This window comes from Carlito syrichta, unplaced genomic scaffold (assembly GCF_000164805.1).
Source record: "Carlito syrichta isolate Samal-C Ts95f unplaced genomic scaffold, Tarsius_syrichta-2.0.1 Scaffold315563, whole genome shotgun sequence".
NCBI classification, from domain to species: domain Eukaryota; kingdom Metazoa; phylum Chordata; class Mammalia; order Primates; family Tarsiidae; genus Carlito; species Carlito syrichta.
Genome location: NW_007259659.1, coordinates 80,660 through 98,407, shown reverse-complemented (window position 1 = coordinate 98,407; position 17,748 = coordinate 80,660). Strand labels below are relative to the sequence as shown.

Below are 17,748 nucleotides of genomic sequence, written 5' to 3'. Positions count from 1 at the left end.
TGTCAGCATGCTTATCAGTTTGTTATTTATTTCATTCACAGTGTTCTTTATTACTGTTATCTCAGATATCAGCTCCTTTCTAGTTTCTTCTTGAGTCTCAATTCTTTTTAATCTCTCCCTTAATGTCTTGATACCTAGGTTTGTAGTTTGAGACCAGTCATTCTGGGGGCTCTTCATTGTTTGCTTTCTGAAGTCAGTTTTCTCAGTGTCTGCCCTCCCAGGAATCTGGGAGAGACCCATATTCTTCTTTTGATTTTTCTTCATTTGTTTTGATTTTTCTCTTCTTGTCCCCCTCTGTTTTTGTTGCAGGCAGTTTGTCTGCTGCCTGGGAGGTCTGTGTCTCTTAGTTGTCTCAGTCTGTTCAGCGTAGAGGAGGGGCTTTGTCTCCTGTTTAATGACGTCACTGAGGGAACCGAGGTGGAGGCTCTGGTAGGTGGGCGGGGTGATGCAAATCTGCCTGGAGAATGGCAGTGGATGTAGTTCCACTTTTGCTTTTAGGGATGCTCGTCTGGGATCAGTTGCACCCCTGGGTGCTGGATCCGGGGTGTTACTAGCAGGCTGGGGTGGAGGAGGAGAGGGTCAGGCGTTCCCTCCTCTGGAGCTGGAAGCCTCCGATCAGCACCTTACACAAGCTTGGGGTTCTGTTCCCTTACACAAGCTTGAAGTTGCATGCTGAGTGCCTCAGCCAGGGTGTGCCTGGAGCTCCCGAGCACCAAAGCTCTAAAGGGCAGGTGGTGGCCCTGGGTCCCTCACAGGGCACTTCAGGCAGAAATGGGACCGGTATCTCTGAGGGGCTGGCGCCCAGAGACTCCCTGGGTGACTGGCAGTTTGGTGCTGGGTGCTGGGCGTGATGATATAGCCAGGGAGGGAGCTGGGACCCGGGACTCCTGAGCAGATGGGAATTACATATAATGGAGCATCCGCAGCCCGAGGCCACAATATCTAGCCCTGCGTGGGACCGAAGGTCCCCAGGCCTCGTACTTGTGCGGCTGGTGGTGGGCAGGGTGCTGTGGGAAGTAAAGTAAGAGTATTATTGGGAACTCACGTTCGGAGAGTCTCACGAATCCACCTATGCCGTCACCATCTTGTGGACGTCCCGCGTTTTCAATTCTTATTGGAAGAGTTTTATAAGGTGTTTTGTAAAAAAATTTGCTGATAGGCACTATTAACTTTAAAAAGGATTCTCTCTGTCTCTTTTTTTTTTTGAGTTGGAGTCTCACTCTGTCACTCAGGCTGGAATGCAGTGGCATGCTCACGGCCACCGCAGCCTCGACCTGCTGGACTCAGGTATTCTTTCCACCTCAACCTTCCAAGTAGCTAGAACTATAGGCGTGTGTCACCATGACTGACTAATTTTTGAATTATAGTAGAGATGAGGTCTCGTCAAGTTGCCCAGGCTGGTCTTGAACCCGTGGGCTCAGGCAATCCTCTCGTCTTGGCCTCCCCAAGTGCGGGGATTACAGGTGTGAGCCACCACATCCTGCAAAAAGGACTCTCTAAAATTAAATGATTTTCAAGCCAGAATATATCTGAAATGATTTACAAAGTACCAATATAGGAAACTATTCTACCTATTCAACTATGTAAGTTAACAATAGAAGGTAACTGAATTATAAATAAATTCAATTAACACTTTTACAGTCAGTCACATAAGCAACAATGAAAGGTAGAGAAAATAGTTTGGGGCCATTAAACTTGATAGAATATCTCTACACAAAACTGGATGGACAACACATGAGGAGATTAAATTAGTAAAAAAATAATTTTTCCATAAAGAAAAACCTAGGTCCAGATGGCTTCAATGATGAATTGTACCAATCACTTCACGAAGAAAAAAATACTAATTGTACACAAATTATTCTAGAAAATAGAAGGATCACTTTCCAACTCATTGTATGAGAACACTATTACTTTGATACCAAAGACATCAGAAGAAAAAGAAAAGACAAAAAGTATATATCAATATACCTCATTAATATAAATAAAAATATGGGGAGACACCTCTTATCAACAAGGGTGCTTGAACAAAACATGTTTGTACACCTAACCCTTAATTGTACCCCACAATATCATAATAAAAAATACTGATTATAAAAAGAAGAATAGTAGGTATAGATGCAGCATCAATGTCTTTATGTACATAAATACTGTATCTAAAGAACAACCTTTTTTCCTCCAATCCCACTGAATATAAAACTGTTAAACTTTAAAAAATATAAACAAAAAATTCTCAACAATACTAGCAAATTAAATCATGATGAAGTTACATTTATTCCAGAAATACAAGAATAAACCAATGTAACACATTATATTAACAGAATAAGGAAGATAAACCACATGATTATTTTAAGAGATTTATAAAAAGCACTGGAAAAATATCAACATCCATTTATGATGAAAATCCTAAAAAGCTAGGAATAGAATGGAGTTTCCTCAATGTGATGAAGTAAATCTATGAAAAACCTATAGTTGTCATCATACTTACTGGAAACATGGTAAATGTTTTACTTCTGAGATTAGGAAGAAGACAAGGATGTTTCTTCCCACTTATTTTCAACATCATACCATAAGTTGTAGCCAGGGCGATCAGACAAGAATAAGAAGTAAAAGGCAAGAAGATTGAGAAGGAAAAAGTATAACTATTCACACACAGACAGCATAATCTTGTGAAAATCTTAAGGGAAATATCAAAACACTAACAGACTAATAGTGAGTTCAACAAGTTTGCAGGATACAAGATTGTGGTAGGTAAAATTCTGGCTCCTGTGATCTTCACCTCCTGGAGAATATGTTATGCTATACTACAAAAAATACACTGCAGATGTAATTAAAGTTACTCATCTAATGGCCTTAAAATATGGAGATTATGCTGGATTATTTAGGTAAATGTCATGTAATCACATGAGTCCTTAAAAAAGCAGAGATCTTTTCCTGGCTGGTGAAAATATAGAGAAATAGGAAGCACCAGCAGGACTTAACTCACCACTGCTGGCTTTAAAATAGAAATGGCTACATAGAAAGTTTAAGTAGGAGGTGATTTTTGCTAAAAACTGAATCAGATTGGCAGAAATTTTCTTCCCAGAATCTCCAGAAAGGAATTGCAGTCCTTCCAGCACCTTGATTTTGGCCCTGTAAGAACCTAAGAGAATGCAGTTGAGCCATGCTATTGCTAGTCTTCCAACTATGAAATAATATATGGATGATATTCTAATTCACTATATTTGTGAAAGCCTTTACACCAGAATAGCAAAGTAATACAAAGATCAAATTTCAATAAAAAGAGTTAAACAAGTGAAATGTTCATGAATAAGAAGATTTAATATAAAAATGGCAATGCCCATGGGAAAATTTCTAAAATAGACCATATGTTAGGCTATAAAACACATTGTAAAAAATTAAGATTGAAATCATACTAAGTATATTTTCCAACAACAGTATAATAAATGGATAAAATGAATAATCTTGGAAAAATTTACAAACATGTGGAAATTAAACAATATGGCCCTGAACAACCAATGTGTCGAAGAAGAAAATAAAAGAATGTTAAAAATATATTGAGATGAACGAAAATGAAAACACAGCATACCAAAACTTATGTGATGCAACAAAAACAGCTCTAAGAGGGAAGTTTATAACAATAAAAGCCCACAATATCAAAAAAGAGAAAAAATATATTTCCAATAAACACTTAATCTTACATCTCAAGGAACTAGACAAAGAAAAATAAACTATGCCCAAATTTGTAGAAAAAGAAAACAACAAAAATTAGAGCACAAACAAATGAAACAGACATCAGAAAAACAATATAATAGATAAAAACGATTAGGTTTTTGAACAGATAAACAGAGTCAATGAATCTAAGATTAAGAAAAAAGAGAGATGTCTCAAATAAAACATAAAAGAGGAGACATTACAATTAAAACTACAGAAATACAAAGGAACAAACATAAAATGAGAATGGACTAATGAGTAAGGGCATTGAGTCAGTAATAAAAAGTACTGTATCAAAGAAAAATCCAGGACCAAAAGGCTTCACAGATGAATTCTACCAAACATTTTTTTGTTAATAAAATATTTGAATTGGTTAAAAACAGAAAGTAATTAAGTTGTTCCTTTTTTTCCTCTTTTAATTTTTATTTTAAAATTGTAGGGTACAATTCAGGATTAGGTATACAAATGTTCACTGTGCAGGTACCCTTACTGATGAGGTATCCTCCCCCTTCCCCAGGCAGATACTGACTACTGTTAATCCCAGTTCCTGACCCCCCATTCTGCAGTTTCCTGCTACTTTCAATTCCTTTTCTACAGTAATATGATAGTTGTTCAAGGTCCACTTATGAGTGAGAACATGTGATACTCAGCTCTTTGTTTCTGTGAGAGATAACTCAGTATTATAAACTCTAATTCCATCCAGGTTGCTCCGAAGTTCATGATTTTATTCTTTTTTAGGGCTGCGTAATATTCCATTGTGTATATGTACCACATTTTTTTTAATCCAGTCCTCTTTTGATGGGAAGCACGGTTGGTTCCATATTCTTACTATTGTGAACAATGCTGCAATAAACATATGTGAGCAGGTATCTTTTTTATAGAGTGACCTGAGTTCTTCTGGGGATATTCCCAGTAGGGGGATTGCAGGGTCATATGGAAGGTCAATTTTTAGTCAACTTTTATAACTTTTAGGAATCACCACACTGATCTCCACAGAGGCTGTATTCGTTTACACTCCCACCAACAGTGTAGAAGTGTTCCTTTTTCGCCATATCCTCCCCAGCATCTGTTATTTTTTGAGTTATTGATGATGGCCATTCTGACTGGAGTTAGGTGGTATCTCAGTTCTACCAAACATTTAAAGAAGAACAAATACCAATCCTTTTCAAACTCTTTCAAATAACTGAAGAGGAGGAAAAACTTTCAAATTCATTTTATGAGGCCAGCATCACCTAGATACCAAAGTTAGATAAGGACGCTACAAACAATAAAATTATAGGCAAACATGACTGATTAAAATAGATGCAGAGATCCTCAAAAACACAATAGTAAACTAAATTCACCAACACATTAACAGGGCATTTTCCATGTTCAAGAGGGATTTATCCCTGGGATGCAAAGAACGGTTCAATATATACAATTCACTGAATGTGATATAGCACATGAACAGTCTGAAGAATAAACTCATATGATCATTTCAGTAGATGCACAAACTTCATTTGACAATATTCGACACAACAGTCAACATCTTTTCATGATACCAATGCTCAACAAATCAGGCAAAGAATGTTCCCCAAGAAAATAAAGAACATGTGCGTCATACCCACACTTAATATCATACTCAATGGTGAAAACTTGAGAGCTTTTTTCTAAGATCAAGAACAAGACAAGGATGCCCACTGTTACCATTTTCATTCAACATAAAACCAGAAGTCTTAGCTAGAGCAATTATGCAAAAGAAAGAAATAAAAGGCAACGAAATTGGGAAAAAATGTAATTGTTTGCTGACAACATGATCCTATAAAAAGAAAACCCTAAAGGCTCCACCAAAAAACTGTGAGAAACAATAAACAACTTCAGTAAAGTTACAGGATACAAAATCAACATACACAAATCAGTTGTGTTTCTATATGCTACAAACAAATTATCCAAAAAAGACATTAAGAAAACAATTCCACCTACAATAGCATCACAAAAAATACTTAACATTACATTTCACCAAAGATGTGAAAGAGCTGTATCATGAAAACTACAACATAATATTGATAGAAATTGAAGACGACACAAGGGGAAGATATCCTGTGTTCATGAATTGGAAGAATTAATATTGTTAAAATGTCTATGTTACCTAAAGCAATCTACAGATTCAATATAATCCCTATGAAAATTCCAATGTCTTATTTCACAAAAATAAATACATTGGCCAAGAGAACAGGATAGAGTGCCCAGGAATAAACCTACGATTTTATGGTCAATTGATTCGACAAAGGTGCAAACAACACACACACGGGGAAAGGACAATCTCTTTTTTTAAAAAAATCGTGTTGGAAAAACTGGATATCCACATACAGAGGAATGAATTGGACCCTTATCTCATACTATGTAAAAAAAATCAGCTCAAAAAGGATTAAATGCTTAAATATAAGATATGAAAGTGCAAAAATGCTAGATGAAAACAGGAAAAAAATCTCCACAACAATGGCCTGGGCAATGATTTCTTGGCAAAACACAGGCAACAAAAACAGAAATAGATGAATGGGACTACAACAAATTAAAAAGCTTCTGCATAGCAAAGGAAATAATTAACATTATAAATAGACAAACCATTGATTGGGAAAAAAATGTTTGTAAACCACATATCTGATAAGAGGTTAATTTTGAAAATACATAGAGAACTCAAACAACTTAACAGTAAGACAACAACCCAGTTAATAAAATAAGTGAAGGACCTGAATAGACATTTAATATACAGAGCGGTGCCAAAAAATGTAAACACATTTTAACAGATGTTATCTATGTATTATTTTTTGAAGTTGAATTGAGTTATAGTAGCAATGTGTAGAATGACATTCACTCAACTGTGCTTCTGCCATTTTCTTTGACTGTCCTACCTGTCACATAGTGATACTAGCATTCGTTTGATTAATGCCATCTTTTGAACAAATATCATACTTAAAATGTACACACATGCGCCTGTAGTTCCAGCTAGTCGGAAGGCTGAGGTGGAAGGATCGCCGGATCCCAGCAGGTTGAGGCTGCGGTGGTTCGGAGCGGCCACTGCACTCCAGCCTGGGTGACAGAGTGAGACTCCAACTCAAACAAACAAACAAACAAAAAAAACCGTACACATTTTTTTGGCACTCCCATAGTTTAGATATTTGTCTCCTCCAAATCTCATGCTGAAATGTGATTCCCCAGTGTTGGAGGGGGGCATAGTGGGAGGTGTTTGGATCATGAAGGCAGATCCATCATGAATGGCTTGTAGTGATGAGTGAATTCTCGCTTGTTAGTCTGCATGAGAACTCGTTGTTTAAAAAAAGCCTGTCATCTCCCTTCCTTCCTTGCTTTCTTTCTTACCATATGACATGCTGACTCCCCTTCTGCCATTATTGCAAGCTTCCTGAGACATCACCAGAAGCAGATGCCAGCACTGTACTTCTTGTATAGACTGCAGAACTATTAGCCAAATAAACCTCTTTTCCTTGTAAATTACCCAGGCCCAGGAATATTCCTTTATAGCAATACAAAATGGACTAATACAACATTTTTCAATGGAACACATACAAATGGCCAACAGGTATGTGAAAAGGTGGTCACCATCACTAATCATCAGGGCAATGCAAATGAAAATCTCAATGATATATCACCTCACACCTGTTGGAATGGCTATTATCAATAAGACAAAAAGTAACAAGTGTTGTCGAACATGTAGAGAAAATAAAATCCTTATACACTTACACTGTTGGTGGAAATGTAAACTAGTACAGTCATATGAAAAACATTATGGAGGTTCCTGGTAAAACTAATAGTAGAATTACCATATGATGCAGCAGTCCTACTTCTGGGTATATATTTCCCAAAATTGAAATCAGTATGTCAAAAAGATATCTGTACCTCCTTATTTTTTGCAGTATTATTCACAATAGCCAAGATAAGAGAGTAATCTAAGTTTCTACCAATGGATGAATGAATAAAAAAAATGGTACATATACACAATGGAATTCTATTCAGCCTTAAAAAGAAAGCAATTATATCATTTGAGAAAACATAAATGAGCCTGAAGGACATTATGTTAAGTGATATAAGCCAGGCAGAGATATAAAAATATTGCATAAACTCACTTATAAGCCAAATCTAAAAAAGTTAATCTTATAAAAGTAGAGAATAGAATAGTCGTTATCAGTGGCAGGGATGTGAGGGAGGCAAAAGATGAGATGTGGGCCAAAGGGTATAATGTTTCAGTTAAACAAGATAAATATATCTTATTGATCTATTACAAAGAATGGTGACTACAGTTAATAATGTGTTGTATACTTCAAAATTTCTAAGAGTAGATTTTAAATGTTCTCATCACAACAAAACAATTTTTTTTATTTTTGAGTTGGAGTCTCATTCTGTCGCCTAGACTGGAGTACAGTGGCACACTCCCAGACACCACAGCCTTGACCTGCTGGGCTCTGGTGATCCTTCCGCCTCAGCCTTCCAAGTAGCCAGAACTACAGGCATGTGCTACCACACCCGGCTAATTTTTTTTTAAAATTTATTGTAGCGACAAGGTCTCGCCAAGTTGCCCAGGCGGGTCTCGAACCCGTGGGCTCAGACAGTCCACTCGTCTTGGCCTCCCAAAGTGCTGGGATTACAGGTTGAGCCACTGAGCCCGACCAAACATAATTATTTGATGTGATGAATATGCTAATAATATTAATCTAATCATTCTACATATGTACATATATCAAAACACTGTACTGTAACCCATAAATGCACATAATTATTATTTTCTTATTAAAAATATTGAGAAAGATGGCAAAACTCCCCAAATTGGTTTACAGATTAAATGCAATCCCTTTCACAATAAACGGTTGGTTTTTTGTTTTTGCAAAAATTGTCAAATTGATCTTAAATGTCATATGGAAATGCAAGAAATCCAGACTAGGCAAATCAATCTTGAAAAAGAACAAAGTTGGAGAACTCATACTTCCTGATATCAAAACTTACTACAAACCTACTGTAAGTAAGTCATTGTCGTACTGACACAAGGATAGAAATATAGAGAAATGGAACAGAAATGAGAGCCTAGGAAAAAAAAAGCCTTATTTATAGTCAACTGATTTTTGACAAAGGTATCATGAAAATTAATGGGTAAATAATCACATTTATAACAAATGGTGCTGGGATAATTGGATATCTACAAGAAAACTGATTAACTTGGACACCCCACCTCACAGCATGCACAAAAATTAACTCAAAATGGTTTACAGACCTAACTGCAAAAAATAAAATTTTAAAACACCTAAAAAACCCCACAGGAGTAAATCTTTGTGATCTTACATTAGGCAAAATTCTCTTAGATGTGATACAAAAAGCATAAGCAAGACAAATTTAAAAGTAATAAATTTGACTTAAAATAAATTTTATTTTTAGTCAAAGACACCCCAGGAAAGTAAAGGCACTTCCAGAATAGCCTTGTGAGGATCTTAAGGAAATCTCTTGCTTGGCGAGACAACCATTGTGCTGATCAGTATTAGCAAAGATAATCATTTCATCTTTCCAGGGACTGATCAAAGGGCTTACAGCAAATTGAGAAGCATTTGTTCAACAAAATCTATGAAAAATAGGTAAGAACAGTACAAGGCCTTGGTATTAGAGCTAGGCACTATACCCATATCACCACTGATCTAACTTATGGAAGAAATATTTTAGTGAGCTTGGCAGATGAGTGGAAGTTACCATATATTCCAGCTTTCTGGAGTAAAACAGCTATTCTGGGTGGTTTTAGCAGATGATAAAAATAAGCAGATCCCATTTTTTATAGTTCCATGTTGCAGAGGTTTGTATCAAGTGAATGGTGACAGCTGGGCATAACCAATTTTCCCACCCACAATTTCAACACAGGCAGGACAGCTGATGAAGAGTGTAATCCTTCTTTCTGGCATACATTTGGGTTATGGAAGAGCTGCTATAGTTGGCTTAACAGTTGAGTAGAAGCTCCCATCTCCTCTAACTTCCTAGAACTTCTGGGTAGATTTGACAGATAGTGAATATTGGCATATTCCACCCACCCCCATGGCTATAGAAGATTCATATTGGACAATGGCTGCAGTTCCCATCTTTTCACCAACAGCTCCTTTTCTACAGGGAGGGTAAGGCACATTCAGCTAAAAAGCCTATTTTCCACCCCATGCCAATACCTGCTCCACAGTGTGAAAATTCTTCGTAGAGGAGGAGTGAAGCATAACTCGAAGAGTAATCTTTCCCTTCCCAAAAAGACTGACTTGGATCAAACTATGAAACAATTTATACCCCAAGGCATTTTCATACATAATAGAGCAAGTAACAAATAGGGAGGCGGAATGTAATGCCAATAAAAGCAAATCAGCCATAAGCTTAACCTGGAGATCTTAGAAATACAGAAAGTAAACGATAGCTCAGCTAAAGCCACAGCCATTCCTGGTTGTCAGAAAAATTGTATGCATGTCTAAGGCTGTGCCTTCATGAGTAACAACAGAGGCTGCAACCTGCAGGGGAAATAAACTTTATTGATCTAAACCAACCAACCAAATAATTAAACAAATACACAAACAACAACTCCTGGTTGGAAAAGCAGAGCAAGGGGGCATTCTGTACTGAGTTGCTATAATATGTCATCTAAAATATCAAATTTTCAACAAAAATTATTAAACACTAAAATAAACAGGAAAATGTGACTTATAAAGAAGCAGACAAATGAAAATTCTTTTGAGGAAGACCAAATATGGGATTTGGCAGGCAAAGATGTCAAAACAGCTATTATAAATCTGTTCAAATATCAAAAGAAAATCATATTTGATATGGAGATCTGCTATTGTCTGTCCATACTGGCACAAACCCTAGCGAAGGGCATGGCAAGTATTCGAGTGCTCCTAAACATACCCACATTCCTGAGAGTTAACAAAAGGTGCACTTCCCCTTATCTCCTCCTATGCACCCCAGTAAGTGACTTCAAAAGAATACTTAACTTCCCTGCAGTCTGCGCCCAATTAACTGAGACGTAAATTCCCATTTCCTAGTGGTCACAGGTTTGAATAATATAGTATCAAGGTAACCCTTGTGATTTGTATAACTTTTACAAATATAATAACATGTAACAATGTATGATGTCTTAGGCCCCATAAACTCCCTTTACTCTATGGCAAGCTTGATTAATACTTCTGCTGGTTGTTACTGACAAAAAACTGGCACCAGGAAATGTGGACGATAAAATGCCATTATTGACAAAATGCAGCTGTAACTTAGGTTCTATACAATGCTCAGCTAGTCACATAGTCAATGTATAGGTACCAAGAACCCTGAACTTATAAAAGTGGACTGTAAAACTTAAAGGGGGAGCAGAACCATTTTAAAGAAGACAAAAACCTGGCTTTGCTCCCTGGATTTAAGTTCAGAAATAAGTCTCTTTCTACCAGTTCCCTGTCTCTTTTATTTATTGGTATCAAGGAAGAGCAGCTGAGCATTACTCGGACCATAACATGTTTAAATAATTAAAAGGTCAGAAAAATCTTACACTAAAGAGCTTTAAGCTCTGCTTTTTCTAGAGAGGCACCAAACTACCAGAAGCTGTCTAAGCAATTTTTGTAGGAGCTATGGCAAACAGGCAAAGGTTTATAGTAATCAAGCAAATGCTAAATCAAGAAAAAGACATCTTCAAAATTGGGGGGATAGTTTTGGGACATTTTTCCTTGCCCCTTCCCCAATTCCCCTGCTCCTAGTATGGCAGCACTCTTGGTCTGGATAAGGCAGTAGCCCATTCCCAGTTCTTTATATTGAACCAGAGAAAACAGAGCAAACTTTATTTACAATGTTCTAACCTGTCTGAGGACTTCCTGAAGAACTGATGTCTATTATACCTACCTTGGATCTCAGGTGGGAAAAGCAGCAGGCATTGCACATGAAAGTTGCAGGGAGATGACAGACCTGCAGATGTCTACCAGAGATTACTGGTAGAGGCATACATCAGACCATCTAAGGCCTCAAGGGTGACTTGCTGGGAAAATAAGACATTGAAACATAGTCACTGAGAAAGCCACACAAAGGTCTAGGCAAGATACATACTTAGAAAAGACCCGAGAAGACATTAACTTTTCATCTTTAGATAATCCCTATACTAAGATTAAGCTCAGGTAGTCTGTGAAGGACTACCCCAGGAAGAGCCAATCTGCAAAGACCGGTAGCTGTGGTTGTTTTTCAAATGTCCAATTTTCAACAACAATAAAATGAAGAGGCATACAAAGAAACAAAAAAGCATGGCCCACTTACAGGAATAAGGAAATTGGCAGAAAACGTTAATAAGAAAGCCAGACACTGAGTTTAAGAGAGAGACTTTGAAACAACTTTCATAAATATGCTCAAGCAACTAAGAAAAAACATGAAAAAGAATTAAAAGAAATCAAGGAAATTATATATAAACAATATGAGAATATAAAAAAAGGGACAGAAGATGTATAAAGGAACCAAACAAAATTCTGGAGGTGAAAATACATGAACCAAAATAAAATTTCATTAGAGGGGGAGGACTGTGCAGCAGATTTGAGCAGGCAGAAGAATCAGGGAAGTTGTAAAGATAGGAGAGTTGAAATAGTAGAGTCTGAGGAAAAGAAAAAAAAGAATGAAGAAAAGTGAGCAGAGCCTAAGGGACTTGTGGGATTATTGTATTATGAGCTTTGAAGAAGAGATAAAGTAGTAGAGACTTTATTTGAAGAAATAATGGCTAATGGGGGGAGCGGGGATTGGCAGTTGAGGGAAAGTACCAGGGGAGGGAGAGGCACACCTCATCAACAAGGGTACCTGCATAATCAATGTTTGTATACCTAACCCTGAATTGTTCCCTACATCTTTAAAATAAAAAATAATAAAAAAGAAATAATGACTAAAAGCTCCCAAAATATAAGAAATGACACGAATCCACAAAGCTAAGCTCTGTGGTGTCTAAGTATGATAAATCCAAAGTATGACCAATGCCAAGACATAATCAAACTATCAAAAGATAAAGAAAACCAATCTTAAAATCAGCAAGAGAGAAGTGACACATAAGGGATTTTCAGTAAGATTATAAACTGATTTTTCAGAAGAAACCTTGGAGCCAAGAAAGCAGTGAGAAGTATTTTTTTTTAAAGGCTGTCAATGAACATTCTATATGCAGCAAAACTGGCCTCAAAAATTAGGGAAAAATTAAGACACCCTAAGATAAGCAAAAGTTAAGGGAGTACATTACATTAGATCTGTTCTACAAAAAATGCTAAAGGATACTAGATAGTAACTCAAAGCCAAAAAAATAAATAAACTTATCTGGTAAAAGTAGATATATGGGCAAACAAACTTCATATCCTAGAAAAAAATGGACCAATTCTTAGAAATACAAAAACTATTAAGGCTGAATCAGGAATAAATAGAAAATGTCAATATACCATTAACTAGTAAAAGATTTAATCAGAAATCAAAAATATCCCTACAAAGGAAATATTTGAGCCGTATGATTTCATTTGTGAATTAGTCCCAACATTTAAAGAAGAATGAACACGAGTCCTTCTTTAACTCTTCCAAAATCGAAAAGAAAAAAACACTTCTGTGAATGATAACACGAAGCCAAAATTACCCATAAAACAAAGCCATTAAAACCCACTATAGGTTCAGCCTGTAATCCCAGCACTTTGGGAGGACAAGGTGAGTGGATTGCCTGAGCCCGCAGGTTCGAGATCCACCTGGGCGAGACCTTGTCTCTACAACAAATAAAAAATTAGCCGGGTATGGTAGCGCGCGCCTGTAGTTCCAGCTACTTGGAAGGCTGAGGCGGAAGGATCACCGGAGCCCAGCAGGTCGAGGCTGCGGTGGCCGGGAGAGTGCCACTGCACTCAAGTCTGGGTGACAGAGTGAGACTCCAACTCAAAAAACAAAACAAAACAAAACACACACACACACAGACACACACACAGACACACACACACACACTACAAAGAAAGAAAAATAAATCTAATATATTTTATCAACACTGATGCAAGAATGCTCAACAAAGTACCAGCACATCAAAATCAGCATAATAAAAGCATTATATTCTGTGACGAAGTAGGATGTATTCTTGCAATGTAAGGATGATTCATCATATAAAAGTCAATAAATATGATTCATTACATTAACAGAATGAATTAAAAACACACATGATCATCTAAACTGATACAAAACAATTATTTGAAAAGCTAAAGAGAGACATCAGCAATATAGTGGAATAAGAGGTTCCAGCTCTAATCCCTCTATAAAAGCACCGATTTTGGCAAATACCCACAGATGAGCATAACTTTGTGGGAATCAGAGTCTAGATGAGGTTCCAGCATTGCAGTGGAGCAAAAAATCTGAGTGAATACATTAAAGAGGGTAAAAAATGTAGTTTCAATTTACTTATGTCATCTCTCTGCCACGATGGCACAGCTCAATGCCAAGAGACCACTCCTGCCAACCTATAGTTTCTTCCATGGATAAAAACTAGAATGAAGTGAACAGCTAACTTCCTTAGCCTTGTGAGACACTGCCCAGAGGGCCCACTTCTCTTTCTGCCCACCTTGAACACTGAGGAGATGTACATGGCTAAGTTGCCAGGGGACAGAAGCAGAAAGAAGGGGAGAGTACAGCAACCAGTGTGTGGTTCCAAACAGTGGCTGTAGATCTTTCTAAACTGCCTGTAAACTCTACAACAAGGTTAACCCAAGAAATATGGAATAAGACTTGCCAAAGGACCCCTTAATTAGCCAACGTGAGCCCCACATACTGCATGCACCACACAACCACCCTGTGGATGGTGCCCCACATATCCCTAAATGCAGCCTGTCTGAACTCCCACAAACAGTACATGAATCTCAATAGCAGGCGCATATCTTAACAGCTGGTTTGATTCTACTGGATTGGGAGAAGATATACAACCTTGAACATGTTGGGCACTGCCCTAGGAAAAAGAAACAGGAGGCCCAGCAATAGGTCTGGATTTTCAAGATAGAGAAAAGGCACCCAATCCAAGATTTGCTCTCTCAAACAATTCAACACGAATAAAACATCCCCATCAAAAAGTAGGTAAACAACATGAACAGACACTACTCGAAAGTAGTCACACAAGCGGCCAACAAACATATGAAAAAATGCTCAACATCACTAACCAGAGAAGTGCAAATTAAAACCACAATGAGGAAGCATCGCGACAGTTTCAGGAGAGAGCAGATTGGCTCCGAGCGGCCGTTCCGACCGTAGTCATGGCGGCGGCCTGTGCTGCTGCGGCCGAGGGTGCTGAGGAGCCCGCCCCGGAGACTGAGCCGCTGGCCGTGGCCCGGAAGCGGAGCAGCCGCTTTTTGAGCGGCCTGGAGCTGGTGAAGCAGGGCGCCGAGGCTCGCGTGTTCCGCGGCCGCTTTCAGGGCCGCGCGGCGGTGTTGAAGCACCGATTCCCCAAGGGCTACCGACATCCGGCGCTGGAGGCGCGGCTCCGCTCGCGGTGGACAGTGCAAGAGGCCCATCTCTACGGTGCTCTGCTGCCGCCGCGCGGGAATATCTGCCTCCGTTGTCTTTTTGTGGACTATGCTTCCAACTGTTTATATATGGAAGAAATCGAAGGCTCCGGTGACTGTTGGAGATTACATTTAGTCCACCTTGGAGACTAAAAAAACCCCAGTCTCTCCAGCTTAGCAAAACAGTTGGGCAGGTTTTGGCTCAAATGCACGATGAAGAGCTCACTACCGCGACCTCACCACCTCCAACATGATTCTGAAGCCCCCGCTGGCACAGCTTTCGGGCTGAGCTTCATTTCAGCATTGCCGGAGGATAAGGGCGTGGACCTCTATGTCCTGGAGAAGGCCTTCCTCAGCACCCATCCCAACACCAAAGTGGTGTTTTCAGCCTTTCTGGAGAGCTACTCCACCTCCTCCAAGAAGGCCAGGCCACTGCTAAAAACGCTAGAGGAGGTGCGCCTGCGAGGAAGAAACAGGTCCATGGTTGGGTAGGAGAGTGTGGTAGCTGCATGGTTGATGCTTTTTCAAAGAAGATTTGAAGGAATGCTATGTATATGAGATTCGATCTACGTAAAGGTGTCCTGATCACACTTGGTGAGAGTCATTACCTGCAGGTCACCGCTGTCAGGGCTGACCATGCATGGAAGACATGTTCTCGGAAGACTGGGTGTCTAACCTCAGTCATGGCCAGGCTCTCTCCCAGCTTGTGACATGAGTGCCTCATGAACGTGGGTTTGGCATTGAGTGATATAACGAGAACATTATTCTCTTCAGTCCTGGTGAGGCAAGGCAAAGTCTCAGTTGGTGATGGTGTTTTGTCAGCCTCTAACCCAGGGTATTTTTGTTGCATGTATGATATATTCATCTTGAAACCAGTTTGTGAGATACAACCAGCATTTAAAAAATGAAAGAATCACAGACTAGAAAATATCAGTGTATTGTTTTATAAAACTTGTTTCAAATGTATATATTGACAAGGGTATGTACTGGGTTTTGTTGTAAAATATATTTATCTTTGAGGGTTGATTAAAAGATGAAAAATTAGCTTAACTTCAATTTTTCTTTTATAGAAAAGCAGGCTTGTAGCTTTCAACTGAAATTGATGTAACATTGTTTTATTTTTTATTGTTGTTTTTATGGTTATCTTCTAACTAAGGCAAGTGATAATAAAGTTTAAGTTTCTGTGGATAAAAAAAAAATAAAACCACAATGAGATCTCATCTTACACCAGTCTGAATGGCTATTATTAAAAAGTCAAAGAACAGTAGATGCTGGTGCAAATGCAGAGAAAAAGAAACACTTATTCACTGCTGGTGGGATTCTAAACTAGTTCAACCTCTGAAAATAGTGTGGCAATTTCTCAAAGAGCAAAAAATATAACTGCCATTCAACCCAGTAATCCATTATTAAGTATGTACTCAAAGGAAAGGAAATAGTACATTAAAAAATGCCTGTACTTGTATGTTCATTATAGCACTATTCACAATAGCAAAATCATAAATCCAACCTAAGTACCAATTAACAATTGGATGGATAAAAAATGTGGTACACATACACTATGGAATATTATGCAGACATAAAAATAATGAAAATAAAAAATAATGAAAATAAAAAATAATGAAATCATGTTCTATGTAGCAACAAGAATGGAGCTAGAGAATATTTTCCTAAGTGAACTCAGAAACAGAAAAACAAACACTGCATGTTCTCACTTACACATGGGAGCTACATAACCAAAAAATGGAAATAATAGACAATGGAGACACTAAAAAGGGAAAGATGGGGAGGGGAGTTAGGATTCAGTAATTACCTATTGGGTCCAATTTTAAGAATGGGTCACTTGAAGTCCAATCCCCACCAGTACACAGTATTTCCATGTAACAAACATGCATTTGTACACCTGAATCTAAAATTTGAAAAAATAAAAACAACTTAATTTTATACCTCAAGTAACTAGTAAGAAAAGAACAAAGTAAGCCCAAAGTTAGGAGAATTAAGGACAAAATAGAGATTGGAGGAGAAATAAATGAAAGAGAAAATAGAAAAAATAATTTAAGAAAATTAACAAATCTTTTTCTAGATTAACCAAGAAAAAAGAGAAGAATCAAATAAATAAAATCAGAAATGAAGGATGAGATATTACAACTGATAACCCAGAAATACAAAGGATCATAAGACACGATCATGAGCAATTTTATGGCAACAAATTGCATAGCCTAGAATAAATAAATTCCTAGAGAATTACATCAAGAAACATACAAAAACTGAACCATGAATAAATACAAAATATGAATAGAACAAAATGGAGTAAGAAGATTGGATCAGTAATCAAACATCTCTCACCAAAGAATAGCACAGTATCAGATGGTTTCATGGGTGAATTTTACAAAGCACTGAAAAAGAATGTTAGTCCTTCTCAAACTTAAAAAAAAATTGAATAGGAAGGAAAAATTCCAATTCTATAAGGCCTGCATTACCCTGATATTCAAACAGGCAAGGACACAAGAAAATTACAGGCCAA

General features: G+C 37.8%; 1 protein-coding gene and 1 pseudogene across 4 annotated transcripts in view; one reads left to right on the top strand and one right to left on the bottom strand.

Annotated features, from left to right (window-relative positions):
* CHIC1 (cysteine rich hydrophobic domain 1) overlaps nt 1-17,748 on the bottom strand; it is a 99,561-nt gene that overhangs the window by 22,672 nt on the left and 59,141 nt on the right. The window lies entirely within an intron of this gene.
* Nucleotides 14,979-15,722, top strand: LOC103275595 (annotated as a pseudogene).